The following is a 12,339-nucleotide window of genomic DNA, read 5'->3' as shown; positions in this document are numbered from 1 at the left end:
CATTTGTAAGAGAACTTCTTTTCAAATCTAAAGATGAAAAGGCAAGCTGAGACAATTTCCCCCTCTAAATAATTAATAATATTATTATTATATCCAGGATCTGTGTAAAAGGCTGAAGGCCTGTACAAGGAATGCAAGATTTATTTTTCTATTGCTGTTTATTTGAAATATGTACTGCCAGCACTGGCTGATCTTTTTGACTAGCCAGGTTCAAAGGCTGCCTCCTCAGCTGATGGAGTTCAGTTCTACTTCATGCTAATAAAGCAAAATCCACAGAGACAAGGTGAGAATGTGGCTCACTAAGGAGAAAAGGGTGCAGTGTTGTCAGCTAAGCAGCAGGAAAGAAGAAAACAAAAACTATCCCATGAATAGGTTAAAAATAAGCATGCTCTTAGTTTCTGCTCAGTTTCAGTTGCTGAGAAGGGAAAATAAGGTTTCAGTTCTATTCACTGAGTTTCACCTCTTGTTTACAAGTGAAAACTAACTCGTTTATTATTTTTCCCAGTGAAAGAGCTACTAGAATGAATGAGCACTTGAGAAATATCTGTTAGAACCTGTGCTGGGGAAATTTCAGTTTCAATTAAGCTTTTGTTTAGCTTTCTAAAACATGCAATGTCCTCAGAAGGTCAGAAAAATATCCCCTTCCTTTGTAATCGTTTTGCAATCTGTATTTTCTTGAGGCGTGCAATGCCCTCTGCTGGTGCGTAGATTTTATATCAAGTTAGAGCACAGGAAACACGGCCAAGTTAGATGCAAAGTTAACAGCTGGGAAAGCATCTTCTCTTGTTCTGTGATTTATACCTCAGTGACAGAGCTTTGCTAGCTATGTGCAGCCTGTGTAACCCTTGTGGCAAATGGCTGGGAGTAACAGTGAGGTTTTATTCAGTGCATCTTTAAAGAGGCACAAAGCCATTCCAGCCTTGCCATGGACTAGCTGTGCTGCCTTGGGAACATGTAAAACTCCTGTCAGTGCTGAAGAAGAATTAAAATCAGAATTATGCTATCATAAGACTAGAAAGAAATCACAGGCCTCATTAAGAATTTAAGGCTCATATTTCACAAAGAATAATCAGATGACAAAAAAAAAAAAAAAAGAAAAAAAGAAAAAGGATTTCTCCTGCTAATGTACATCAGTTGCCTATGGCCTATGTCTAGCATTTTTTCAGAGCTCATCTAAGCCTTCATCCTGGCAATTGAACGGCTCTGTTGCTGCTGGACATAATGAATTTTTATTTTTTTATTTATTAAACCTTGTTAACACTTCGTATACCAATACATTTATATAAAAAGAGCTGCTGTGAATCTGTCTCCATCTTTATTTAGCACATTCACAGAAACCCCACGGTGGAAACATTATATTTTATTCCAGCATATATTCATATTGGAAAAAGAATTTGCCTGGCAAGTGTTGGGAAGGTTTTCATTTGTATCTTTTATTTTTTGTAAAAGAAAGGATGAAAAAATTATTGAAAAAGTGCTGAATGAAGAATGGGCATAGACAACCTTCTTTCTCCACCCTTGCATCTCAATCCCATTTCCTTTGGAAAACTGGGAAGTGGAGCTAGTCAGGGAAAAGTAAAGAAAAAATATATATGAAGTGGGAATTGGAAATGGACTTCAAGTTGCAAGTAAAGATCTTGTCTCTGCCCATTTTATTCCTGTGATGTTCCAAAAGACAAGGGCTCTCGATCAACATCAATGAGAAAGTAGGGATATACTGGATAGATACATTATTAAATTTTCTTGGCCCCATTCAAAACAAAACAAAACAAAAAAAAACTATTTATATATAGCTTTATAAATCTACTGGCTTTTTAACAAAGAAGTCACTTTTCTGTGTCAAAGACCATCAGTCTTAAAACATTCTAACCTTCACGCCCAAGACAAGACACAAAGTATAAACCAGACATAAAAAGAAAAGAAAAAGAAAATATTACTTACAGGATTGCAGCAAAAGAGAAAGAGCTGATGCACAAGACTTTTTGAAAATTCAGAGACACTATTTTGTTTCACTTCAGCTGTATTTAAATACTACTGGTGCTGAAAGGTGTTGAGATTATCCAGCATAAACCGATCTAGACATTAAAGAAATTTTTTGCCTTTGGTCAGATTGCTTGTGACAGTGCTGTGTGTTGCAAAGGGCTGATTGTGAAATCAGGCGAACAACAATAATTCAGAAAGTTCATTTGAACATGACAGAGCTGACTGGAGGCTCATTATAAATACCAGCTTCATGTAAGGAAAAGCAGGGGGGAATTGACTTCAGTATCCCCAGCTGGTATTATTCCTGGGGGAGAGACACATACACACATGCACACGTGGTCAAAATAAATAAATAAAATACTTGCTTGTGAAAGGTCAAATTTGTTTCCCCTACAAACATTTTTTAATTGAAAATGATTAAAACAAATGAAACAAAACATTCCAGTTGTTTCAACTTCGACATCTATTTGACTGAAAACCATTCTACACATTCAAACAAAAATCTTATTTTAGGTTATGGCTGTTCTATTCTTGGGAATGACCTGTCCATGCCTTTAAGACCTCATCTATTATTTATATGATTCATATAGAAGCATGTTTTGGCAGTTCACCTGAGATATGCTAATTAGATGAGAAAGCTATTGTCCATTTTTAAGTGTTTGCCTGCACTAAAGTCTTAAGCCAGCTCTTTTCCAATTAGTGCAGATATCTTCCCCCACATAACATATCTTCACATATGCGTACAAGTTGTGGGTTTTGTTTATTTCTTTCTTTTCTTTGGGGGACACAAGTTCATTCTGACTGCTCTCAACTGAGTAAAACCTGCATTACCTTGAGGAAGAGGCTGAGACAATGTACCAGTTCAGAACTAGTGCAGAGTAAGCATTCACCACCCTGAAGCTGCCACACATTCTCCACACACTGCAATTGGATAGTTACTTCTCTTACTTAAGGTTAGCACAGTAACACTGGACTATGTTTTCTTCCTATTAGAAACATTCAGTACTTATGGAAATGTATATATAAACATCAAGTAAAAGATGTAGTGAATGATCCATCCAATGTGGTCTGAAACCATGAACACCAGATGTAGGGATGAGACAAGAGGATCTAGAACTTCATACCTGCAAACATCAGCAGAAGCTGCCAAGAGATGTATTTTAAGACATGCAGTACTACCTACCTCAGGTATGAGGCCCCAGAAATTGAATACATGTCCTCCAGAATTATGTGTCTGCCATTTGGTATGGCAATCTGAACAGGGTCTGAAAAATCACAAGGCTACTTTTTTTTTTTTTTTTTTTTTTTTTTTTTTGGAGGAGGGGTGGAAGTAGTGAGGGACAGGCAGGACAATGTCAGATTGACTCTATGGTAAATCCCATAGTCAAAGCTAATCCTAATAAAAATGAGAGTTCAGGAAAGGCAAGGGGAAATGACACACATTACAATTCTAATAAATAATTGCCATATAGATTCTATTTTGTGGCTTACAAACTTCTGAGGGACAGGTCATTTATTTGTTGGAGATACTGCTTGCATTTATCTGACATTCTGTCCCTGAATAATTTCTCAGTTTCTCAAACAGTATTGTATTGATTACCTTTCACTTTTTATTGTATGTTCCTTAAAGAACAAATCACCCAGAGTACATTAAGGAGTAAACTGACTTTCAATTATATGCCTTTTTGTTATGCTAGGTGTTTTGAATTAGTGGCATATCAGTTTGAGAAGTGTGTATACAGCTTTGTCTATTAATGTACTTCCATAATATCTAAAAAAAAAAACGGGAGCTGCGGTCTTGGAAAAAATAGTAAATCAGCTGAGATGTAACTATTCATTCTACAGAGAATTTCATTGAAATAAAAGGCGATTAAGTTAATTGAGTGAGGTCAGACACTATTGAAGCAATCTATATTTCTTTAAAGCAAAACAGTATGCAAATCATATATGTAAAACAAAGAGAAACAAAGTGCTAATTTAAATCAATCCTGAACAACAACAAAAAGTACAATGTGAAGCAAATTAAGAGAATTGTAGTTGATCTACAAAGCTTAAAAATAAAAGGGGGGAAGGGAGGAGGGGGCTGGGTTGAGGGATCAGACTGTATCCTGGAACAGGTTAAGGTCAGCCAGGCTGAAAGTGATATGAAAGGAAAAACCAGAATCATATAACATACTATATATGGTGAACTGTACTTCAGGCACAAAACCTGAAGTGTGGGAAGACAATATTCCTTTATTCAGTTTAATATGTTTATTACTACACAAGTCCTATCCATTCCTCAACCCCTGTTTGTTTTCTCTTCCTCAACTAGTTGATGTGGGAAGTGATGGCCCTTGCTATTGGGGCTTTCAGCTCATCATGAGAGGACAGGAGACATGAAAAGTACCAACACCGTAATCAAGGACCAGTGGTCTGCCAGGGAACATGCTTTGGTCAGGATTAAGCTTTAGGATTATGCAGCATCCTAAAACCAATTTTGTACTTATGCAACACCTGAAACTACCCAGGACCTCAGAGAATTCTCCTGGAGGCAATGTTAAGGCACATGCAGGACAAGGAGGTGATCTGGGACAGCCAGCATGGCTTCACTGGGGGTAAATTGTTCCTGACCAATCTGGTGGCCTTCTGTGATGGAGTAACTGCATTAGTCAACAAGGGAAGACTGACTGATGTCATCTACTTGGACTTCTGTAAGGCCTTTGATACGGTCCCACATGACATCCTCATCTCTAAATTGGAAAGATATGGATTTGAAGGGTGGACCATCCAGTGGATCAGGAATTGGCTCAATGGTTGCATCCAGAGACTGGTGGTCAATGGCTTTTATGTCCAGGTGGAGATCAGTGATGAGCCTCAGGGCTCTGTTTTGGGACTGGTGCTTTTCGATATCTTCATCATTGACATAGACGATGGGATTGAGTGCACCCTCAGCAAGTTTGCAGATGACACCTGAGCAGTGCAGTTGATACCAAAGAAGGAAGAGATGTCATCCAAAGGGACCTGGATAGGCTGGAGAAGTGGGCCCATATAAACTGCATGAAGTTCAACAAGTCCAAGTGCAAGGTGCTGCACCTGAGTCAGTGCAATCCCAGACATGAGCACAGTCTTGGTGAGGAATTTACTGAGAACAGCCCTGTGGAGAGAGACTTGGGGCTTCTGGTGGCTGCATCACCAGAGGAGTGGCCAGCAGGGTGAGGGAGGTGATTGTCTCCCTCTGGACAATCCCCAGATCTGGACAAGCCCCAGCTGGAGAAGTTATCTAGTCATCTAAGAAACAGATGAGTTGGATTCTAACTAAATGTCTAACTAAACCCTTAGGCTACAGCTATAGGTCTCTAATCCCCAAAACTCACACAAAAATTCCTGAGCTCATTGTAAGCTGATGATAATCGGGATTAATGACTAGCACTGAATACGGAAAAGGGGCTTATAAAAAAGATGGAGAGCAACTCTTTGCTCAATCTGATAATGACAGGATAAGGGGGAAGGGTTTTAAACTAAAAGAGGGGAGATTTAGATTAGAGATTAGGAGGAAATTCTTCACTCAGAGGGTGGTGAGGCACTAGAATGGGTTGCCCAGAGAAGTTGTGGATGCCCCATCCTGGTGTTCTAGACCAGTCTGGATGTGTCTGTGGGCAACCTGATCTAGTGGTTGGCCTATGGCAGGGGGATTGGAGTTAGATGCTCTTTAAGGTCCCTTCCAACCTGAGACATTCTATGATTTTATTCTGTGAATGTGCGATGTGGGTTCTCAGCCTGTCTTCCCAGGCTGATGTTTCTTCTTCAGCTGCTAACTGCACTACATCCCAGCTGGTGACAGAATGGAGGAGGAAGATGAATCATTTGGATTCTACTGCCACAGAGTGACTTATCTCTGACACAACTGATGTGTTCACCAAGAGATGTAGCCTTCATCCCCCACTACATGACTGTTTCCCAACTCAAGGCCTCCACCTCCTGTGAGCATCATCTTTGGCAAACACAGTCCGCTGCACCCCAAGCTGATTATTGGTAAGATAACTGAAAATTCATTAATCCCTAAAGACTTTGTTTATGCAGCTCATCATATTGATTTTTTTTTCCAATCTCCTGTAGTAGCTGCTGAGCAGACCTACGTGACTAATCACAAAAGCAGAACTGCAAAACTTATTGTTCAACTTGTGCTCCTTAGTTGTTTCCCATCTGCTCAGCTCTGTGTAAACAGCACATGCTGATGAACATATGGCTCAGGCAGAGTGAAACTAGAAGGTGGGAGAATACCCTAGCAGAGCAAAGAGCTTCCTACACTAGAGCTGGTTGAGCCTTGGGAAGACAAAAATCCTAATTGTTTACTCATTTACCAATAAAACATTTTGTTTACTTGTATATCAAAACAGTTGCCTTTTTTTTTTTTCTCCTTTTTTTTTTTTATTTTTGGTTAAAACGCAAAAATCTATATGAAATGTAGATAGAAGGCTAAGGCTTTTAAATGACAGCATCTTTTACCATAGGTGCAGACTGGCTGATTGGCCTAGAGATTCTCTTTTAGTACATTGTCCAAGCCCTGTGCAAACTTGCACACTGTTCCAGCACTTCCAGCAGTGATGTCTTGTGCTGGCTCAGAAATTATGTCCCATTAATGTGTCATGGGCAAGGGGTAAGTGTGCAACAATATGTATGTACGTATAGTTTATATGTATGCATAGTTTACATGTATAGTTTGTATGTGTAATTTACCAGACCTCCTGGTGGTTTTTCACCTTGATCAGCATGCCACACATATTAACTTCATTAGAAGACCACTAGGTGGCAATTTAGCAGCCCTATTTTAAATGTTTAATATATTCCTTTTCTTTATTGCATCAGACACCAATTGATGAATGACAAACTAAACAAAGTTCTGGAAAGTCTGTGTTGGCTGTTCCTGCTAAATTTACTGAAGTGTTTGTTCTTACTGCACCCTCCTTCCTACCCCCAGATGTTCATTAAATTCAGTGAGTGCCTCTGAACACTGCAGTGAAAATCCCCAGCCAGTTGGCAGGACAGGGAATTTTTATTGTGGAAAACAGGAGTCTTTCAAACTATTAACGTATACTTTACATTGCAGGCTATATATGAGCCCTGAGAGGAAGCTGACCCTGCCTGCAGCCATATCTATATGATCATGAAGTAGTTATATGCTTTAATGGGATGTGAATTTATACAGATGCACACCTAAAATGTCAGGGGAGTTGCTGTGGCCCTTATGTATATCTACTAAATGGCTCTATGGTAACCCCCCTCCCCCTCCTTCTACTAACCAAAGAACAGAAAGCTGGTATGAACTACTTTCATAGAAATTCAAAACTTTTTTTTCCAAAGAAACAATGATTTTATGGTTGTCTGAGAGGATTGTATTGCTGCAGAAAGCACTCCACTCCGTTTAGATGACTAGCATCTAAACAGAGAAAGGGAAGTGACCAATTCAAGTACATATGTATGCAAAAGTACATTATTACAAATACTTGATAACTTATAGGGAGAATGCATAACCTGTATAAGAAAACATAGATAAGCTGCATAGAACTCGGCTGCATAGAACATGTACTCAGCTCTGGTGAGGTCGCACCTTGAGTACTGTGTTTGAGTCTAGAGAAGGGCAACAAAGCTGGTGAGGGGTCTGGAGAACAAGTCCTACGAGGAGCAGCTGAGGGAGCTGGGATTGTTCAGTCTGGAAAAGAAGAGGCTCGGGGCAACCTTATCGCACCTTAAAGGAGGCTGTAGCGAGGTGGGGGTTGGTCTATTCTCCCATGTGCCTGGTGACAGGACGAGGGGGAATCGGCTAAAGTTGCGCCAGGGGAGGTTTAGGTTGGATATTAGGAAGAACTTCTTTACCAAAAGGGTTGTTAGGCATTGGAATGGGCTGCCCAGGGAAGTGGTGGAGTCACCACCCCTAGAGGTCTTTAAAAGACATTTAGGTGTAGAGCTTAGTGATATGGTTTAATGGAGGACTTGTTAGTGTTAGGTCGGAGGTTGGACTCATTAGTCTTGGAGGTCTCTTCCGACCTGGATGATTCTGTGATTCTGTGAACAACTATGTTTTGATTGTATACCCCCATAAACTTTTGGTTAATATTGATCTTTAGTCTCTTGCTTTTGAGTAGATGGATTTATGGGTTTTGCTTATCTGTGAAGTAATGCTCAAGTGACTGATCCCAGAACTTTTGTGAAAAGTATTTTTAGCAGCACCCACGGTTTATGATTCAATAAGGAGACATACAAAGTATTCTTTTTTAGTGATCTCAAGTGACACACACTAAAAGCAGTCAGCTTTTGATGTGCTAACATTTGTTCCCATAAAAAAAAAAAAAAAAAAAAAAAAAAGCAATAGCATATTGTAAAATTTCAGCCTTCAGATGCTAAAAATATGAAGAAATGGAAGAAAAGAATTGCATGAAGTCAGAAATCAACAACACAATATGCAGTGCTTCTGTAGCTTCAAAGCAGGCTGACTCAGAAGCTAATGTTTTGGTAGAAAAGGTCAAGATGAAAATGGTTTATGATTCCCAGTGATCTTTATATTAAGTGACTCTTTGGTCTCCAATTACATAGCTGCTACTTGATGAAAAAAAATCAACCAGTCTGTTAATATCAGAAAATACTGCAAGCGAGCATAGCCTATAATTGCAGGGAGTGAGATGGGGGAGAAAAGAATAAAAATGGATTAAAAATAATGAAAGATTTTGTGAAGACTGCCTCAATCCAGAAGAAAAATAGAGCAAAGGATGTTGCAGGATAACACAGTAAGAGGAGTCAAATTTGTCAAGAACTAACAGTATGAATAATAGAGAGATTGATACCGACAAAGCATTTCTTTCTTCTGGGTCCTCTTTCTATTGTGTCTTTCATCTATAAAGAAGATGTGATGGGGATTCTCACTTAGGGTAAGAATAGCTTAGCATTAAAAAAGGTTAGCTGAAGTGGGCACAGAGCTAAGAAGGGAAGATAGTTGTTTCTAAACCAGCTAGGAGTAAAGGAAATTTATTTCTTCTTTCATTTATCCCAGTTTGAGAACTACATTCCTGCTTGTTAATATTAATGAATATGAATATGAATGAATTAATGGGAAAAAAATAGGATTTATTGGAGTAAGAGGGTTTGAATAGATCAGAAACTGAAAGAGATTTTAAGGTTCCTAAGTCCCATTTTTGGACAGCTCAAGACTTTGAAAGGAAGAAGAGTTGTGAAGCTGCTTTTCATACTGTCACTGATAAACAGCTGTTGTTTTCATATTTGTTTATATCTCATAGACACAACCTGCTAGAAATCCCAGTGCAATAAACCAAAGATGCATGTTTATGGAAAGGTACTGAAGTCCTAAAAGATTTTATAGCATGTTTAGGTGTTTTACTACTGACATTGTTCTACAAATGTACTTTTCTTATTCTTCTCTAACTAGGAGGCTCAATTAGTAGCATCCAGTAACAACCAATTGGAGCAATAGCCCATGACTGATGTGGACACCGTAGCTCTCACTCTGCTGACTAGACGTGACTGTTACCAGTGCACATGCTTACCTCATTCTTCAAAGGCTATTATAGATTTCTTTGCAAGACTGCTTTCCAAGCTCTTTTTTTTTTTTTTTTTTTAATAGCCTTTTGTTCTTTGTGCTTTGAAGCTTACAGAAGCCCTATGATTTGATATTGTTAAAAGTCCTCCTTCCCCTGTGTTTTTTTGTAGTTTAAGAGAAAAAAAGAAGGCACACAGATTATCTCCCAGGGTTTTGTTAGGCAACAGGTACAGGAAACCTGAACTAAAGGAGTAAAGATCTCTAACCAAGGCTTTCCTTGTTTGACACTCTTTCTTCAAGTGAAGTAGTTGCAAAATACACTTGAAAAGGCTCATAATGGAAATATTTTTTAGATTAGAAAAAAAAAAAAATCAATGAAAGCATAAGAAGTAGTTTCAGTTGTTTGTTTCCTATGTCCAAACTGAGAAGCTTCATGTTCCATTGATAATCAGCAGCAGCAGGTATTTACTCACCACAAAATAAAAATCGTTAAAAAAATGTTTTTATCCCAGACAAAAAAAAAAAAAAAAAAAAAAAAAAGTGTTGTAAAACACTTTTTTTCTTTCATTTATTTTTACTTTTTTTTTTTTTAGGTAATAATATTAAAAAAATAAAATCACATAAAATGCTTTCTTTAACAGAATTTTAAACAGTTTCATAACATCCTTTTGAAAAAATAATAATTTTCCAAACACTCTTTTCTGCCTTTAAGCCAAGGCAAGTCAGTATATGCAGGCATTTCAACACATGTATCTTTAAATTTTCCAATTTTAACTCATTTTTACAGCAATTGCTATGTTATATGTTCTGTTATTTTTTTTGCTGTATTATTTATTTTATTTAAGTCAAAAAGAAATGGCCAACCAACAGCCACTTCTGCTCTCTATCTGAAACTCTCCCAAATCTCTCAAATATACTGTTATTTAAATAACGTACTTAAAACATTAAACAAAGAATATCCTTTATAATGAAATTAAAGGCTATAGAGTAATTGTTTTTATCATTACTTTCTTTCTTTCCTTTTTTTTTTTTTCTTTCCTATTTTTCCAATTTATACCAGTTGTCTTCCTACTTTATAGCTGTCTTTTATCTTCCAGCAATGGCACCCAACATCTGACTTATGATCACTCTGCGGGAAGTCATTGAGTGACACAATAGAGTTAATGAATTGGTTTTTCACCTCCAAAAACCTGATCTAAATACTAGCCTGAGATAATGAGCATGATGGAGTTCAGTAATGTCAGCAGAGTATTAACTTCTGTTTAAAGGAAGAACAAGCACTGGCAGGAAAATGGATTTTAAGAGATATTTGGAGCAATTGCACCTGCATGCATTATGGCAACTCTAGCCTTCCTTCATTAGACTCATATTCACATTATCTCTTTGCCATTTGAATAGAATTTGGCAGGGTTTTATCTGCAGAGCATATCATCTGTCAGGGATCTTTCTAGATATTTAAGTTCCCTACCACTGTAATATCTAAGCAGCACACTTACAGTACCTGGCAGTTCAATCTCAGGATATCTCTATGTACAGAGTCAGAAAGGAACACTTAATCAACCAACAGTAACATTTCTCATCACATACATAAATAATGGCAATATACTTCAGAAAAACAGAAGTACTGTAATCTGGCAAGCACTAGGCTAACTGTAGAAGCCTGCAGGACTGAGTGCTCTTTGCAGTGCAGAAAGGCCAAATACAGTTTATTTCACTATGGATCTCTGTCCTTGCTGAAGGTGGATTGCTGGGATGTACTATATGCCTTTAAGAGCTACAAGGCTAACTCTCTCATGCTAGTAAGAGGTCAGCAACACCTTTCCCAGCTCTTCATTAGTGCAGAAGTTTAGTGCACCAGTATGCCCATAGATCACAGCTGAAGAAACTGCAAAGCATGTGATCTTGTACAACTTCTCCTATCCAAATGTAATAAGTATCAATCACAATCAAATAAAAATATTTTTGATTTTCCAAGTTCCATAACTAATTAAATAAATAAAAATCTTCATCCCTCCCAGAAAAAAAAAAAAAAAAATCCAAGAAGAAGGTTCATTTCTAGAATCAAAAACATGCTACAGACTGTCAAACCATCTGGCCAAAGAAAACAAAAAATATTCAAGTTCGTTGGCATGTTTACGTCTTTGTTCCAGCTTCCTCTCTTTATTGTTTAGAGCACATCTCTTCTGCACTCTCATGGGTGACTTTTTTTCAGTTCCAAACAGAAAGCATTTCTCATTCTTAGTGGAGTACACACTGGGAGAAAAACTCATTGAGAGCAGCCCTGCTGAGAGATACTTGGGGGTTCTGGTGTATGAAAGGCTTGACATGAGCCAGCAGTGAGCACTTGCAGCCCCGAAGGCCAACTGCATCCTGAGTTGCATCAAAAGACTGGCCAGCAGGGTGAGGGAGGTTATTTTCCACCTCTACTTTGCCTTCGTGAAGCCCCAGCTGGAGTGCTGTGTACAGGTTTGGGACCCCCAGAACAAGAAAGATGTGGACCCATTAAAGTGAGCCCAGAGGAGGGCTACGGAGATGATCATAGGGCTGGAGCACCTCTCCTCTGAAGAAAGGCTGAGAGAGCTGGGAATGTTCTGCCTGAAGAAGAGAAGGCTCCAGGGAAACCTCATTGTGGCCTTCCAATGCTATAAAAAGGATGGAGAAGAACTTGGGTAGAGTAAAGGGCAAGGACAAGGGGTAATAGTCTTAAACTAAAAAAGGATAGATTTAGCCTAGAGATTAGGAGGAAATTTTTCACTGTAAGGGTGGTGAAGCACTGGCACAAGTTGCCAAGTTATGGATGCCCCATCCCTGGAGGTGTTCAAGGC

Source organism: Aythya ferina (genome assembly GCF_964211825.1).
Source record: "Aythya ferina genome assembly, chromosome: 2".
NCBI classification, from domain to species: Eukaryota; Metazoa; Chordata; class Aves; order Anseriformes; family Anatidae; genus Aythya; species Aythya ferina.
Note: the sequence above shows the minus strand (reverse complement) of the source record.